At 59.7% G+C, this 16450-nt stretch overlaps 1 long non-coding RNA gene across 1 annotated transcript; it reads right to left on the bottom strand.

Annotated features, from left to right (window-relative positions):
- Positions 1-9921: 9921 nt before the first annotated feature.
- Positions 9922-15871, bottom strand: LOC141569279 (uncharacterized). Its single transcript, XR_012492782.1, has 3 exons — positions 15553-15871; positions 15201-15261; positions 9922-10152 (listed from the first exon to the last, which is right to left on the bottom strand). It is a non-coding gene; the product is annotated as an uncharacterized LOC141569279 (long non-coding RNA).
- Between the last annotated feature and the right edge of the window lie 579 nt (positions 15872-16450).

Below are 16450 nucleotides of genomic sequence, written 5' to 3'. Positions count from 1 at the left end.
CCTGGGCCAGTGCCCAGATGAGAGTGTGGGTATTGGGGCCCTGAGGGACAGGATGGAGGAAAGCGGCTCACATGACAGTATGGTCAGAACTAAGAAAGAACTTACCTTTTGCTGGTGGATGGGGCAGCTGAACCCCGTAGTTCTTCCAGGATCCCCACTCCCCTCTTGCCAGTCCTCCATGATTTAGACCTGTTTCTGACAAGGTACTGATCACAGAGGGGTGCCAGCGTGCCCTCACTGGCTGCTTTCTCCAGGCTGCCTGGGAGACCCCAATCCCAATGCTGACCCCAAGCTGACCCTCCATATACTGACCCAGGGGCCTCAGCCTCCAAGGAGTGTGGGGAAGTGAACCGTCCCAGCTGAGCGCCCCTGAATGACCCTGTTCAGGGAGGGGGAGTATACCCCTCCCCCCAGACCAGGGGCCTACCATGCCCCACCCCCCAGTGTTGTCCTCCATTTCATGGACAACACATCTGTTCCAGGGCCCCTTCCCCACTGATAGGCTGGTCCCCTATGTGGCCTCAGACTCCTTCCAGATGGGAACAGGTGGGGGTCTACTCAAAGGCCCTGCCCAGCCCCCCATACCTTCAGCACTCAGGCTGGCTGATTTGGTGCCTCTTGCCCTGCAGTCCAAGGGTCTGCTAACCTCACAACTGCCTTCCCAGCCTCCCTGGGCTCCCAGGACCCTCTGCCTTCCACCAGGATCCGGCCTTGGCGTATCCTACCCCACCCGGCCAGTAGCTCTGAACCTTTGCTCACGCCAGTCCCTTCCTGCTGTAACTACGTCCTCATTATTCAAGGCCCCACTCAAGCATGTCCTCTGCAGGGAGCCTCCTAGCCCTGCCCTGGCCCGACACATAGCGCAGGACACTGTTCAAGCCTGTGCCCCTGAGGTGGGCCAAGAGTTCAAGCCACATCCCAGCCTGTATGCAGCCAGCTAACGAGTGAGTGAGCTGTCAAAGGGTTGGATAGAGTGTGCCCCCGCAGGGACAGACGGTATTCTCCGGGCAGACACAGCCGTCAGTGACCTCTCGTAGTAACCTCTGTGTCCAGTGTAATAGGTGGGTACTGCCCCGCACCCCATCCAGTCCCGCCCTCATTCGCCGCGATCCCGGGCAGGCACCAGAGGGCGCTCCCGGTCTGCAGAAACGCCGGCAGGGGTGCGGGCGGCGAGGTGAGCGCTGGATACAGACAGCCCGGTCCGCGGAGAAACAGAGGCCAGGAGATGGCGGACTTGCCCAGGCCGGCGGGCGGTGGATCGCCGAGAGGGGTGGGCAGGTGGCACCCCCCCATGAGGGCGGGGAGGGGTGCCTCGAGGGCCGCTGACAGACGGGGAGGGGTGTGCGCGCCCCTCCGCCCCTCTCTCTCCCCTCCCCCCAGGCTTGCTGACAGCTCGTCAACCAGGAAGATAAGGGACCTCTTCCGTCGGGCGGTGTCAGGGGGGTGGGGGTGTGGGGTGGGGGTTAGCCCAGGTGTGCCCTCCGCCCTCCCTACGCCTGTTTGCTCGGAAAACACTTATTGAGCCCCTGCTGTGTGCACCGCGGCGGGGGCAGGGCAGAGCTGCTGCCAGCTGGGCAAGGAGGCTGACAGTGAGGGGCTGGCTGGCCTGAGCCGCTTCTGTTGCCTGAGCCGCTTCTGTTTCGGATGCCTGGCTTCCCCGGAAAGTGGAACAGAGGCTCTGCCACCACCCGACCAATCTGGGGGTGGGGGAAGGGATGTAGAAGTCCTCTGTCGGCCCCTTCCAGCCTGGGGAGGCAAGGGGGAGCCTAGAGCAGGCCCCTCACTGGATGGAAATTTGAGTGGGTCCCGTGTGGACCAGGCCCTGGGAAGGTCTGGAGGACCGAACCCCTGGCCATGTCATGGGGCGGGGGGCACACTTGCAGCCCAGACTGAGCAACAACATTAGGGTGGGTGGCAGAGCCCTGGGGGCCCATAGCTCACTGCACAGTCTGCGCCCACCCCTGACGTTTCCGATGGAAGACAGGCAGCGGGTGATAAATCACCAGCTCCCACCCACCCAGGCCACCATGGGGAAGGGGGGCTACATAGGACAGAGACAGAGCCTGAGACAGAGAGGGGTCTAGAGACAGAGAGACAACCACAGAGAGAGACAAAGGCAACTATGGCTAGCCGGCTAACACAGGCCAGGTCCCTTTGCTCAGGGTGTCTGGCCTCCCAACCCCAAAAGCCCCCTCCACCAGGCCCATCTGGAAACCAGCTGAGAGCCACCCCACCCCAGCCGACCCCAAACAAGGAAGGAGGGAGCAAGGCCTTAGCAGGCTAACTCCCTTCAACCCTGGAGGGACCATAAATCAGCAGGGGGCTCTCCCTCCACTCCCCCCCAGGATAAGGAGGTCTTTGGGGTCACTAGTCCTGCTGACTGGGCCTGGCCTTAGCTGTGTCCCTCCCTCCTTAAGCAGCCCTTTAGGCATCCCCTGGCCCCACCTCTCTTTTCCCCCAGCAGTCACATGCCCAGTTCTGTCTACACCCAGTGCTGTCTACACTGGATGCACACTTTTACCACCCTCATCTTCTCTATCTACAGACAGGAAATGTCTGCAGGGAGACATCCAGTCCTATTAGGAGATCCATGGCTGGCCCCACAGGAACTGGGGGGTCAGTGGTCCTCCCCAGTGAAGCCTTCCCTGGGGTCCACTCTATCTCAGGGGAAATGCCATCTCTCTCTCTCCTTCCGACCTGCCTTCCTTTCACCACCACCTACCCCACCCCAGGGTGCTGAGGCCAGCTGGACAAAGGGTGCCGAGATGGGCCAGGTGGGGCCACATCCACAGGTGTGAGCACACCTTGGGGAGGGGTCAGTACTTGGTGGGTGAGGCTTGAGAGAGCCCGTGGGAGTGCTCCCAGAACCTGTGGCGTGTGCTCAGCACCCCATTGCCCAGAACCCAAATTTGAGCCAGGCCGGCCTCAGTGATCCCTGCCCCAGGGGTCTGTCCTGTAGACAACCCCTCAGGGCTCATGTGGCAGAGATAAGGCCACCTGTACACAAGGAAATGCCCAAGTCCTCCATGAAATCTTTCATGCCTTGTCTCAAAGAGTGGTGGGGGTGAAGATGGGAGCTTCCTTGTCATGAAAGACTTTTGAAGCTCAGAATTCTGTGCCTGAAAGAGGCACTGAGTGTCCTGTGGGCTAGCCTGGGCCTCGTCACGTGGATGGTCCCCTTAACCCTCTGAACAAACCTGAGTTGCCTCTTGCCCTGGGATGTCAAAAGCACTGACCCGGTGTGTCCAGAGGGGGGACGAGGAGGGCCTCCTAGGGACATCCAGACTGAGCGAGCAGCACTGTGCTGTCAGGAGACACCTCTCCAGAGAGGAGGCCGACAGTGCAGGGGCCAGGAGGTGTGCTGGGCTCAACCTACAGGAGGGAGATGGCAGAAGAGTGCCCAAGTGTGCAGGGGTAGCCGTCATTCAATCATTCATTCATTTTTATCTTTGTTGTTCCCACCAGTGTGCAGCCCTGCCTGGAGGCTGCTGGCTACATGGGGGAGACGTATAGCTCCCTTGGTCCCCAGACCTCTACCTAGCAGAGATCCCCCACTCTTCCTTCCACCCCTCCTGACAGGACCATCCCAAGAGAACTGATCAGCTCCCTACCATCAGTGTCTCTTGGAGGCTCATCTTGCCCTGTTTAAGCATGTCAGACAAATTGAGGGGCTCTGGGCCAGACTGACCCACATATGGTAAGGGAGGCACCAGTCTGCACGCCTCTCTCCACCTGCCCAGGTGCTGCTCTTTCCGCCTCCGTCCCAGTCACACAGGATCCTGGGGCCATCCCCACAAAGTCACTGTACCCCCCAGTGGGATAAAGGAACCCTCAGAGGCGGGATCCTTCAAGATTTGCCTAATGAACATCCCTGGGGTGTGAGGGTACAGACCTCAAGAGAAATAGAGGGTCCGCATGGCAGCCAGTTCTCTTGCCCAGGTGTGTGGATGGGCCTGGATACCCACCCCCAAGAGTGAGGCTGCAGCCTGGGGCTGGGTGTCCAGGGAGGTGGGGTGAGGGTGTAGCCCGGGCAATAGTGCCCTTGGGGGGAGAGTGGGCACACGAGCTTGAGAGGGGCTTTGAGGAAGTGGCTTAAAGTGTGGGGACCAAAGGCCAAGCTCTGCCATGTGTATGCATGGAAATCTATTTTGATGTGATTTGTATTGAGGAGTTTGCTTTTCTCTCTGCTTGTTTATTTAAAGATGCTCTTGAAGAATTCCAGCCAGTCTTTGCAGAGACCGAGGAAAGGGCTTCTGTCTAGGCAGGGCTGGGGAGGGGCTGGCGCCCTTGACAGTCACCTGTCTCAGCATGCCCGCCCATGCCCCTGTGTGCCCACTAAAGGTGTATGCAGAGCTGGGGCTGCCCCACCTTCCTGCAGGAGCACAGCCTGGGGGCAGGCCCAGGAGAGCTCCCGTGACACAGACCCAGAGCAAGGCAGAAGCCCATGGACATGCCATCTTGAGATGTCCAAATGGAGGGGGGTACAGGAGAACATCGGCTTTCTTTATGGGAAAAGGGGGTCAGACCTGTGGGAACCGTGGGTCTCTCCTGGCAGTAAATGCCTCACCTGGGCCCCCCTTGCTCTGGGGATCCTTGGAGATGGTCCCTATGTTGTGGGTCTCTCTGCTGCAGGTCCCTCATCTGGGGTCCCTGCTCTGCATGTCTCCTCTCTGCGGGTCCATCCTATGGGAATGTCTGCTGTAGAAGACCTTGGTGTTGGGGTCTCTGGTGTGGGGGGGTCTCTGCTCAGCTCTCCAGGTGTCTGCTCTGTGGGTCCTTGGTGGGGGAATCAATGATGCCGCCTCTCCTTATTTGAGGGTGCCATGGTTCTGCCACAGTGGTCTCTGGGACATCAGTCAGCCCCTTCTCCCTGAACTGGACATTTGACACCACAAGAGTTCTCCCAGGTGTCCACACTCCTGAGCCTCTTGTGGCAAGGCCAGCAGGAGGAGTGGCTGCGGCGTGAATGTGTCCCCAGACCATCCATGGAAGGTGTTGACAGCTAAAGCTGACCCGCAGCCTCTATTCCACAAAGCTCCCAAGTCCTTGCCAGACTTCAGGGATGCTGTTTTGAGTCTACTGAGTCCGCCCTGAATCCTTCCCAAATCCTCCCAGCTCCTCCCAAAGTCCTCTGAGTCCTCCCCAGATTCTCCTAGAGTCCTCCCAATCCTCCCTGAGTGCTCCCCGAGGCTTCCAGGAACCCCCCACCCTGCATTCTCAGACTTGGGCCACTGTGCTTGGTTGGGTAACTGAGGTTTGCGCCAGTGGAGCTTAGAGCTTGGAAATGTCCCACAGGGTCCCGGTGGACAAGGTGGACAATGGGCATGACAGTCTGCAGGCTTGGAAGCAGAACAAGGCTGAGTCATGCTCGCTCCCTCAGCGCCCATGTCGGGTGTATTTAGTGGCTGGACTGGCAGGGCTCTGAGACAGGCAAGCCTCAAAGCAGGTGGGACCAAAACAGGACAGAGGCACCACCACTTGCCCTGTTCCCTCACATCCTTATCTCCCAACATGCTTGCCTGTGTCCTCCTTGGGCCAGCTTGTCTCTGCCTCTGCTTTGTCACCCTGTGCAGTGGCCCAGGTCCCCCCACCACAACCTTCGTCATGCATATGTACACATGCACAAGCGCATGTGAGTACACACACGTGTGCAAACACATGCACATCCACATGTGCACATTGCACAAATGTACATGAACACACACATGTGCAAACACACATGCATAGATGCATGTGTGCACATCTGCACGTGCACGTGTGTACACACATGCCCACATGCACATGCACACACGCATTCAGAGAGCTTTCCTGTCTTCCCTTTCCTGAGTCAGATTCTTGTGAAGGTGTGGGTGTAACACGTGGAGAACCCGACATGCTTCTGAGTGGCATGCCCATGGAGTGTCCCTAGCATGCTGTGCCACCTCTGATGTGTGAGGGTGTGTCATTGCGCCACTGCGTGTGGGATGGGGTGTATCAGAGATGGACAGCCCCACCTCCCTGTTTGAGCAAGTCCGTGTTCCCACAGCCCCATGAACGTGTCCATGTCCTCACACCTTCTGCATGCGTGTGTCCTATTGGCCTGCCATGCCCTGCATGCCCCCAGCAGCAGCCCGTCCCTGCCCGCCACGCCATGTGTACACAGAGGCTTGTTTTCTCTGCCTTTCAGGCCAGGGGTGCACTCATAAATTGTGTAGTCGATGACACATTTATCCCGCGGGCGGCTGGCGGTGTGAATTTATGACTGCCCCTCCCTCTCAGCTAGGCAGGACTGGGGCCTGAACACCTCGCAGGCAGACACCTACAGGACACCCAGCCAGCCAGGCTGTTCCGGGGCCACTGGAGCCAGGACTGGGCCAGCAGGGACTCAGGAGGGCTCCTGAGGTCTCCCCTGCTCTGAAACTGAAATTTCAGGGTGCTCAGGGCAGGTGGGAGGCTAAAAGCCTGGGTCAGCTCTGCCTGGGCCAGAGCTGGGGTGCAGGGTCTTCCAGTCTGCCAGAGGCATAGAGGCCAAGAGCCTGACCTAATGTCCAACCCCTTCATCTCCCTTCCCTCAGTCTTCCCACCTATGAAATGGCGGGCTGACTCCATACCTGCGGGAAGCAGTTCCTGCCGTCCTGCACATGAAAGTTGTTGCCCCATTTCAGTCAGCCCACCCACTGCTACTGGGCCTATTGGGGGTACCGAGGTTTTGGAGAGGACTATCTAGAAGGGTGGGGACCTTGAGGACAGCTGGGGCTACGCACAGGGAGGGAAGTCACCACAGGGATGGTGAAAAGTCAGGGTAGGGAGGGCTACCTCAGGGTACGCCTCTGCCTTGTAAAGATGGGAAACTGAGGCCCAGAGAGCAGCAGGGCCTCAAGACCCCAGATTCCTGCTCCCCAGCATGCAATCGGGGGTCCCACATTCAGCCCCCCCTCCTGGACATTCTCCTCTGTCCTGCAAATTCTTCAGTGGGGGAGGGGGCAGCCAGCCAGCTCCAACAGGGGAGATGATGAAGTCAGGTCTCCTGAGGCCACAGCTGGGGATGGGAGCCAGAGGGGGGTGGGGGGTGTCCTGGCTGCCTCCCTTCTGTCTGTCTGTCTGTCTGTGTGCAGGGTCGGGTCTCCAGGGGACCCTCTGTCGGCTCTCATGCTCCCCTCCATCTCTTGTCCCCGGCCCCCCTCGCCGTCCGCCTGTCAGGATGAGCGATGGCTGTGCCCCTCCCCAGGCCCCCGGCCCCAGGCCCGGTTCCCGCTCATTAGCTGCTGACACTGTTTGCTTTCCCGCCCGGGACGCCCACCCCCGTTACAGGCCATTTCTCCCGGCGCCCCCCACCCCCATGGGCCTGCCTGGGGGTCCAGGGTGCTGGGCAGAACCTGCATTTGGCTCCCAGAGTGATGGCCAGACGGAGCCCGGCCCCACCCTCACCTGCACGCCCTAGAGGATGGGTCGTCACATAGCCCACCACAGCAAGAGTAAGATAGCCATGCCCCTGAGGTTCTGCTGGCCTTGTGTGACATGGAAGGTGGGTCTCTGGTAACAGGCACCAGGGTCTCTCCCATCTCTTTCTCTGTCTATCACTTGCCCCTATTTCTGTCTTTTTCTTTCTGAGTCTTGCCCCCCAGCTCCATCCCATGAAGTGACCACTGAACCACCAGCTCCCTGCAGAAGGCGTATCCCCCACTTGGAGCCCCTCTGTCCCCTCATGCAGCCCTGATGTCAGTGTAGGGGTCAGAGGGCAAATCTGTGATGCCAAGGCTCTGGGAAGAAGGCAGGAGGCAGGGGTGCCCAGGGCAGAGCTGGGGGAGTACTCCCTGGTCCCTGACCCTAGGTCTAGAGTGGTCCAAGCAGAGGAGGCCACAGATATCAGTGGGCGGCTTGGCGTTTGCTCAGCCTCCAGGGCAGCCTTGGGGGACATGTCGGGGGGCAGCAGGCATTCCTCCCTTGGGCTGCTGCTTGCTGGCCCCCATACCCCCTCTCCATACCTTCCCCCAACCCTACCCCCACCCCAGTGCGGCCACAGCTGTGCGGCATCAGGGCCCGAAGGCCGGTGGCAGCCAGTCCTTCACTTAAAAATGTGTTTGTGATTTCGGCGGCGGGGCAGATAACGGTGACGAATGGCCCGACTGCCCCACGGGGCCCCCAGCCCATCTGGTTTGACTTTGGTCTGTCATAGGGTGCCCTTGGGCCCCCACCCCTGCCCTCGGGCAGTACCCTCAGAGTGAAGCCTGGGGCCAGTGTGGGCAGCCTTGAGCAGCCCTGATGAACCTCTAACCTTTGTACACACTGATCCCTCTGCCGGGACATCCCTGCCCTCCAGAGTGTCACTCCCCCACCACCTTCAAGGGCTTCCCTTGGCTGTGCCCGCTGGGGAAATTCTACGGCTGGGCACTGGGGCTGGCAGGCACTGGGCATGTCTGGAGTTTGTGTTGAGGCCATTCCCCGAGCAGCCGCTTCCCTGTAGAACGGGGAGTGGTGGGCGCCTCACTTGGAAGGTGGCAGGAGCCGGGAAGGCAGGGCAGCCCGTGGGTGCATGTGGTCATTGTCAGGAGGAATTTCTGACAGGGCTCCCCACCTCCCACACTCACTGGGGCCCCCAGACCATCGATTATCTGGCCAGAGAGCAGCTTCTGGATTGGCCCCAGGCTCAGCTGGGGGGCAGTGAGGTCACCTGAGCCCCTCTCAGCCCCAACCCCTTCCTCCCTCTCCCTTAGGGACTTCGTGGGCAGAGGGGGGGGGTGCCCTCTGTCACCTGGGCCCCTGCTGCTCCTCTACAGCCCCACAGCAGGCACCCTGGGCCAAGACCAGGCCAGCCACACCCTTGGAAGTGGGAGGACCCATAGTAAGGCCCACAGGGTATGGTTGGGGGTCCACAAGCTTTGTGTGACTCAAAGGACACAGGCTCATGAGTAGACAGGGGTTGGACACAGCCCTCAGTGAGGAGATAAAAGAGGTGGGGGTTTGGAGTTCCCCTCGCCATTGCCGTCACCCATCATAGGGCCTGGAAGGGAGGACATCAAGCCCAGGGGGCAGCCACAGGGCCTGCAGAACTGAGGAAGCAGAGCTAGGGGGTGGGGGTCACCTCCAGAGGAGCAGCCTGAATTGCTCTGTCCCTGTTCTGGCGGTGGGGACAGCTGGGGGAATGGGGGAGGGGTGGCGCCATGTCAGGACCCCAGCCTTCCTCCCCCCACAGCGGGGAAAATCCCTCTCCCTCAGTATCACATTGTAGAGAATTAACTTTGTTGAAATAAAAATTGGTCTTGGTATTAACTCGGCCTCGAGGATTTTCTCCGGATTGTGGAGGCCGCAGAGGGGTCAGATACCCATTCCCAGAGCAGGCCGCAGGCTCGGCTTTCAAGGGCGCCAACAACCAACTAATCCTTCTCCCTCTGTAATTCTCAGCCCCTTGGGGACATGGCACCTGGTTCCTGGGAGTAGGGGGGAAAACTCAGGTCCCTGCTTTCTCTGGGCCTGGCTATGACAGGATGGATCTCAGAATCCCTCCCCACCCCCTCTCTACACTGATCCCTCCCCCACCGCTGGATGTCACTTGGCAGCCACTGCTGATGAGCCACAGGATACCCCCTCCACCCTCAGCGCTTGGCATCAGCCTCAGCCTCACAGCCTCTCTGGGCCTTGGTTTCCCCACCTGTAAAATGGGAGACTTGCCCAAGCCACAGTGTGGGAGGCCCTGAGAACAGGTAGGACAACCAGATGGTCGGACACTTAGAGGCAGCCAACTAAGAGCATAGTGATACCCCTTTTGAGAGGCAAACACCCCAGTGTGTACCTGTGTCTGAAATCCTCTGGAGGTAAGAGAGAAAGGGGTCTCTCTGCAGGGCACGACAGGTGCACAGGCATTCATTGCCTCAGTCACAGACAGAAATTGGCACCCCAGGTGGTACACAGGGTGGGGAGGGTGTGAGGACAGGAGCATGGGGTCTGTGGGCACTGCCGGGAACTCTCCAAGGCCAGCTCCCAGGAAGGCAAGTAGACATTATCCCTCTGGTGCTACCAAGAAGGATGGCAGCCATCAAACTGGTATTATTTCTGCACCTACACAGATCTGTGTGCAACTGTCCCAGAGTTGTTGGAGGTCTTGCCTCGCTCCATGCAGTCCCCTCTGGCTGGCAGGGTCCCCCTGGGGTCTTCCATTGTCTGGAGTGTGTATTCCTGCAGGGAGATTGAGCCCATTAGGCAGAGGAACGAGGCAGGGACCATGCTGGGCCTTCCCCAGCCTGAAGGCCAGTCTTGAGGTCTGGTAGCCAGGGGTAGGTGAGATTTCCCAGCCGGTGGTCCCCTTACAGCCTCCTCTTGACCACATCCCTAGCAGCATGTTTTGGGGGGTGGGGTGCAGCCTGGGAACAGGCTGGAATGGGGGCCTGGGAACTAAGGCGGTGGCCCCTGGGGGACGCTCGAGTGGGGCCAGCTGTTGCTGCCTGGCTCCAATTCCCGCTCTGCACCGAGGATGGTCCCCTGGGCCAAGGCTGGTGGTCTGCCTGGGAGGGCGTGGGCGGGCCATGAGGACTGTGCCTTCCTCTGGGTGGACGGTGGTCCCAGGAGCAGCAGAGGTGGGAGGGAGCTACCTTCATGCTGAATGGCAGAACTGCCATCCAGAAGGTCTGTCTGGTCTCCCAAGCAGCAGGTCCCAAAGTCTGTTCTGAGCCCCCATCCCACCCTCATCTGGCACCTGAGCCAGCCTCCTGCCTGAGCTTGTTACAGGCCCCTCTTCCCCTCGCCCCTCCCCCCCCACACACACACACACTACACAGGGCCTTCCCTCCTACCGCAAGCCTGGAACCAGCCTGTATCCTCCGGTCTGGTCCTACTAGGCTGATCCTTCTGTCCAGGGAGCCTCGCGACCAGGACCAGGACCATCCTAAAACTGCTACTCAACCTTCAAGATCCCATGCAAGTGTCCCTGTCTCTGGGAAGCCACCCCAATGCTGGGCCCAGCACCAATGTGGTGTCGTCCTCTTTTCAAGACTGCTTAGTGGCGTTGCGTCCGCCGGGGGCTGGGGTGCACAGCTCCACACCAAGGTGAGAGGCTTTGTCTCCCCAGACCTCGGTTTTCCCATCTGAACTGTCCTTGGCTGAAAGCATCCACAGGTCCTGTTGGAGCACATTTGAGCTCTGAAGGGAGACTGAGGCCACCAGGACCTATGCCTCCACCTCCAGCTTCTGACGAGGTAGAGACGTTCTGAAGAGTGGGATTTGATAGGGGCAAACTGAGGTTTCCCCCAGAATAAGAGAATAGGGACCCAGCTGGCATCCCCAGAAACACTTGGCTGGCTTCGGTGGAGGCCAAGGGACAGGCAGAGCTGCTGGTGGGGTGGGGACGAGAGGGGGAATCTTCTTACTCCTGGAATCCCTCCCGCCTGCCCAGCAGCCCCCAGGGAAGCCCTGTGATGCAGGAACCTGATATTTTAAGACTTAAAGCAAATGTTTCTGGAGCCCAAACTGAGTCAAGGCTCCCACCCAGGCCTCGTGGGGGCAGGGCCAGCCACAGAGGAGAGGAACCCCCCCAACACACACACACGCCCCTCCAGGAACCAACTGTGCCCCTCCTTGAGCTGCAGTTTCTGGTGAGACAGAAGGGACAATGAGGCGGGACCCTCTTTGAGGAGTCAGAGTCGGGGTCAGCTTCAACATCGAGGGTTGGGGGTTGGTGTTGGCTCCCCGCTCTGCTGGTCCCTCTCTCTTAGGCCTCCAGCACAATGTGAATCTCTTCAGGAGCCCTGAACCCCTCTAGGGCTGGCCCTTCCTGGTTGCTACCAGACTGTCCCTCCCCACTGCCATCAGAGTGGGTAAGCCACCGTGCTGCTTTTGACCCACTGGCAGAAGCCACCTGGAGCTCAGGGTTGAGAAACCTGAAGCTTCTGGGTCCATGGAGCAGGAGATCTAGGATTGATTGGCGATGTCTGCCTGGGATACAGGAGTGAGAACATTGATTTGTATACTAGAACTGGTTTGATGAAAAACCAACATGCTAGAGTTTCTTCACCTCAACATCAGAAGGGACTCCCAGTTGCCTGCACAACAGAAGAGCCTGAAGCTTGGCTCAGGCCAAGAAGAGCTGGCCTGGGTGAAGCCTAGGCTCCAGGTTGCACCCAGGGACTCAGCGAGGCCATCTTCCTTCTGGGAGCTTCCCAGGGCCCTGAGAACTGGAGCACCATGGGTGGAGGGGCTGGGTGGGTTGGTGGACAGCACAGGGCAGGGAGGCTGAGGCCCCCAGTGGGTCTAACAGGATTAGGACCTAATCCCTAAGAAATGTTTTGGGGGCTGGGCCAGCCCAGGCCCAGCTGGGAATGTGGGGGATGAGGAGGCAGATGTTGTGGGGATTCTTCCAGGGTGGGCTGTCCTAAGGACCCCAGTCAGCTGACCCTAGTCAGCTGGGTCCCCAGCCTTCAAAGCACCTGCACTGAGTTCCTGGTCTGGTCTCAGCTGGCAGGGCTGGGCCACATCCCTACCCCAAGCCACAGAGCCTGTCAGAGCAAAAAGCTTCCTCAGGGGCCATTGACCATTTTACAGATGGGAAACCAAGGCCCAGAGAGGGGAAAGTCCTTTCAGAGTCACATGGAGAGCCTATAGGCAGCCCTATGGTGCAGACTCCTTCCTAGACTCTACCCCAGCCTCTGAGACCCTCCTGTCTAGGCTGTGGGAGGGATGAAGCTCGGGACAGCTGGGTGTGGAAGAAAAAAGAACTGAGTGTGAATCCCAGTCTCCTGCCTCTAGGGCCTGGGTGCTGCCCGTGCATCCGGAGCCCCGGCTTGCCCACCAGACAGTAGTCTGCTTGTTGCTGGCCCTTCTGCCCTGGTGAACTTCTGTGCACTCTTAAAACCCACTGGGGCTTGAACAGCAAGGCCCAGAATGACACACACATGCCCGGCTCCATCCCCAGCTGTTCATCCCCCTCCCCTGACAGGGAATTCTATGCCTTGTGCCCCCCTGGGAGCCCACTAGCCCTCCTCCTTCAGACCGTACCAAGCCTGGCCCTGTTTCCTCACCTCACTGGACACCATGGGTGAAGGGGCTGGGTGGGTTGGTGGACAGCACAGTGCAGGGAGGGACTCTTGGCTAGGCCTGGACTCATGCTATGAGTACAGACATGCTGTGTCACTGTGCCTCACTTTCCCCAGCTCTAGAATGGAGATGGTGAGTGCCAGGTGGGTGAAGAGCACTGAGTGCCCTGACCGAATGCTCAGAGGGAGATCAAGGTGGGCTGCCCAGAGGAAGGGCAGCTGCTGGGAGCTGCTCCCACAGTGGGTACCACTTTTGGGGTGCAGATGCTGTCCATAGTCCCCTTGTACAGCCAGGTGCTCGGGGCTTCAGCCTCTCACCAGGACCCTGCTCTCTGCAGGCAGACCCCTGACTAATGGCCCCGACAGGCTGGGGGGCCAGGGAACTGACCACCAGGGGCTGAAGTCTGCAGAGCAGCCCCTTCCAGGAAGCCAGGCTGCCCAGAAGTCACTGCTTCCCAGGTGATCATGGCCAGTACCTGCCCACCACTGCCACCATCGCCCCCATGAGAGTTCCAACCTCACACCCATTACTGCTTCATCTCAGCACTTCCACTCCTTGGGCCTCGGTTTCCCCACGTCTGGGAGAAGGGCAGGCGGACAGAATTTGATTGGCGGAGAGGAGAGGGCATCCGAGGTGTTTTGGGCAGCTGGGATTGGAGTGGGGAGAAGAAGCAGGCGGTGGGACTCGGGATGGGAGGGCAGGAGGTGGGAGGAGGGAGGAAGGCCCCCATCGGTCCCTCCAGAGGCACACAGAGGTCCAGGGCTCCACATGTAGGAAGCACAGGAACCCGGATTTAAGTCAAGGGCAGTCAAGGCCATGTAGGTAGGAGCTGCCTCCCCTGAGAGCACCACACTCTGGGGCCTCACACCACTGTTCACCGCCATTGTCCCCGCTGTTCCCTCACACAGAGCTCGGTACCCAGGTGTCGCTCGGGAAGGCCCAGGGGGCCAAGAACCAAAGCTACCTGCTTTTGGAAACCTGCTCCCACCCCAGACTCTCTGACCACAGAAGCCCCATTGAGGCTGCACCCCAGGTCCCCTCCCAGGCCTGTGACTGGGCCAGAAGGTAGAGGCAGATGGGCTAAAGACCAGGCCTCCTCTTCAAGGCCCATGTGACCCTGGTGGCTCAGGTTGGAGCTCACTCACCTGTCCACAGGTGAGGGCAGGTATGGACAGAAAGATAGCAGTAAGGCAGGGTTCAAGGATGGCCTCGAACCCAGGCCCAATTCCTTTCCTTAGCCACACCCCTGTCAGGGGCCCCTCCTCCTCCTGCCAACCCCCCACCTCCCCACTGGTTCCCAGGCCCCTAGCCCTGCTTGGGCACCCAGGCTCCAAACCAGAAAAACTAGATGAAGAATAAACAAGCCTATGCTGCAGCCTCCACCACGTCCAGCACAGGTAGGGCCATGGAGCTGGGTCCCACCCCTCCTGGGGTCCTGAGGGGCAGGGCGGGAGGGATAGCTGGGGAAAGGGGCGTGCAGAGTCCACACTCCCAGCCAGCACCCAGCCTTCCCTAGTCTGGCCCCTCCTGCCTCCCCAGCCCAAGCTTCTGCCACACCAGGCACAGCCCCCTGTACTGGCCCTGTTGTCTCTCCAGGGATGGGCTTTGGACCTGCCAATCTGCAAAGCAAGAACTGCAAATCCCACTGACCTGGGTACCATGGGCTGCCTCTGGCAAGAAAGCTTCTCATCACTGGGAGCATGAGAGTAGGGCCAGAAGACCGCAGGGGGCTGCAGAGGGGAAGCACAGGCTGGAGGGTACAGCGGGTGACCCTGAGGTCCCCTTCAGATGGAGAGTCCCTGGATCCAAGACTCCCTCCTAGAGCCCAAGGTTCAGGGATTCTAACCTCTGGAATGGCGACACGTGTCATGTGGTGAGCACATTGCTTCATGTCATAGGTGCTGGACAAACACTCATTTAATCAATAAACAACCCAGTGGGGTTCAGTAGCAGTGAGTGTCTCAGACTCCTCAGCCTCCACTCTCCCCAGCACCTGCTCCTGCCCTCTCCATACCCTCTCTGAGGTCAGGCCAGACCACTGGGCCCTGTAATACCTTGGACAGGCCTCCCCTCTCCAGCGCCTGCCACTCCTGCCCCAGCGGCCTTGCACGTGACTTAATCAAGTGAGGGTAGAAACCGTTGGTTTGGATTCAAGTAACTGGAAATGACCACAGCGGAAAACTAGGAAAGATACTTACCTCCCAGGCTGCTTGGAATTTTTCAGTGTACTTGCAGATTCTTAGCTGGAGAGTCTCCTCTCTACAAAAGTGGGAGAGAAGGCTCGTGCTTTAGGGGAACAGCGGAGAGGCTGGCTGGGGAGAGCCATGTCCAAGGGCGGGCCTGTGGATGTCCAGGACTTAACCAGCAGGGGGGGATGCAGTGCTGGGCTTGGGATATAGGCCAAGATGGGACCTGGGGCCAGGAGACTGTCTGAGGGGGCTGGGGAAGGCAGCTGAAATGTTGGGGTGGAGCAGGGACTCTCCCCAGCTGAGCCCTGCCTGCCATCCTCAGAGCCCAGACCCCAGTGATATGGGACTCAAGGGACCTCACCTAACTGTCCCATCAGGAGCAGTTTGAGGCCAGGACATCAGGTGAGGTGCAGAGGGGCGTCCGGAGAACACTGGAGTCAAGCTCTCTTGACCAGACTAGCTGTCAGCTCAGAACAATTTGAAGAAGAGGGGTTGGAGTCGGGGGTGGCACAAGGCAGGATAAGGGCCTGAGGGTGAAGGGGCCAGGGTGGCAGGGTGGGACCTTGCTGAAGGCCCTGCCACACAGTTGGTGCTGGGCAGGCCTACCCTTCCTGGGGGCCTGGCAGCAGCCACAGACTTGAGGTGAGGGTGAGAGCTGAGTCCAGGGCTGCTCCAAGCAGAGTGGGCCAGGCACCCAGCTGTCTTGTGAGGACATGCTGCCCCACCCTTGGGCTTTGCCATCGACATTCACATGACCCACGTCTGGCTGCCTGCCTGGCCAGCACCACTGCCAATCATGCTGACCTTCCTCCCACCAGCACCTGCTGGGAGCTGACAGAGGTCTCTATTCCCGGCCGGGCGCCTGCTTGGGTTATATTTAGGCCATTGGGGTGGTGCTGGGCCGCTGATGCCCTCCTGGGGCCCAGAGCAGGGGTAGCTGGAGCTGGGCTGTCTGCCCAGGCCCGGCCTGATGACTCGGGTTGAGCTCTGAGGCACAGGTTGCTGCTTGTGGGCTTCTCTCTAGGGTCCTGGCCCTCTGTCCATAGCCACTTGCAGGCTGGGAGGCATGGGCTCTGGCCATGGTTCGATTGGGGAACTGAAACTGGACTAGAGTCTGAGCTCCTAGCCATGGAAGGATAAGACTGACAGTGCTGAAAACCCCAGGATCTCAGCCTGGGGTGGGGGGTAGGGAGCAGGAGCTCTAGGCTGGGGGCAGGGCAGTGACCTTTGAGCTCCAGAGCTCAGACATCCATAAGCTC

The sequence above is a fragment of the Rhinolophus sinicus genome, linkage group LG16 (genome assembly GCF_036562045.2).
Source record: "Rhinolophus sinicus isolate RSC01 linkage group LG16, ASM3656204v1, whole genome shotgun sequence".
Lineage (NCBI taxonomy): Eukaryota > Metazoa > Chordata > Mammalia > Chiroptera > Rhinolophidae > Rhinolophus > Rhinolophus sinicus.
This window is presented reverse-complemented; position numbering and strand designations above follow the sequence as displayed.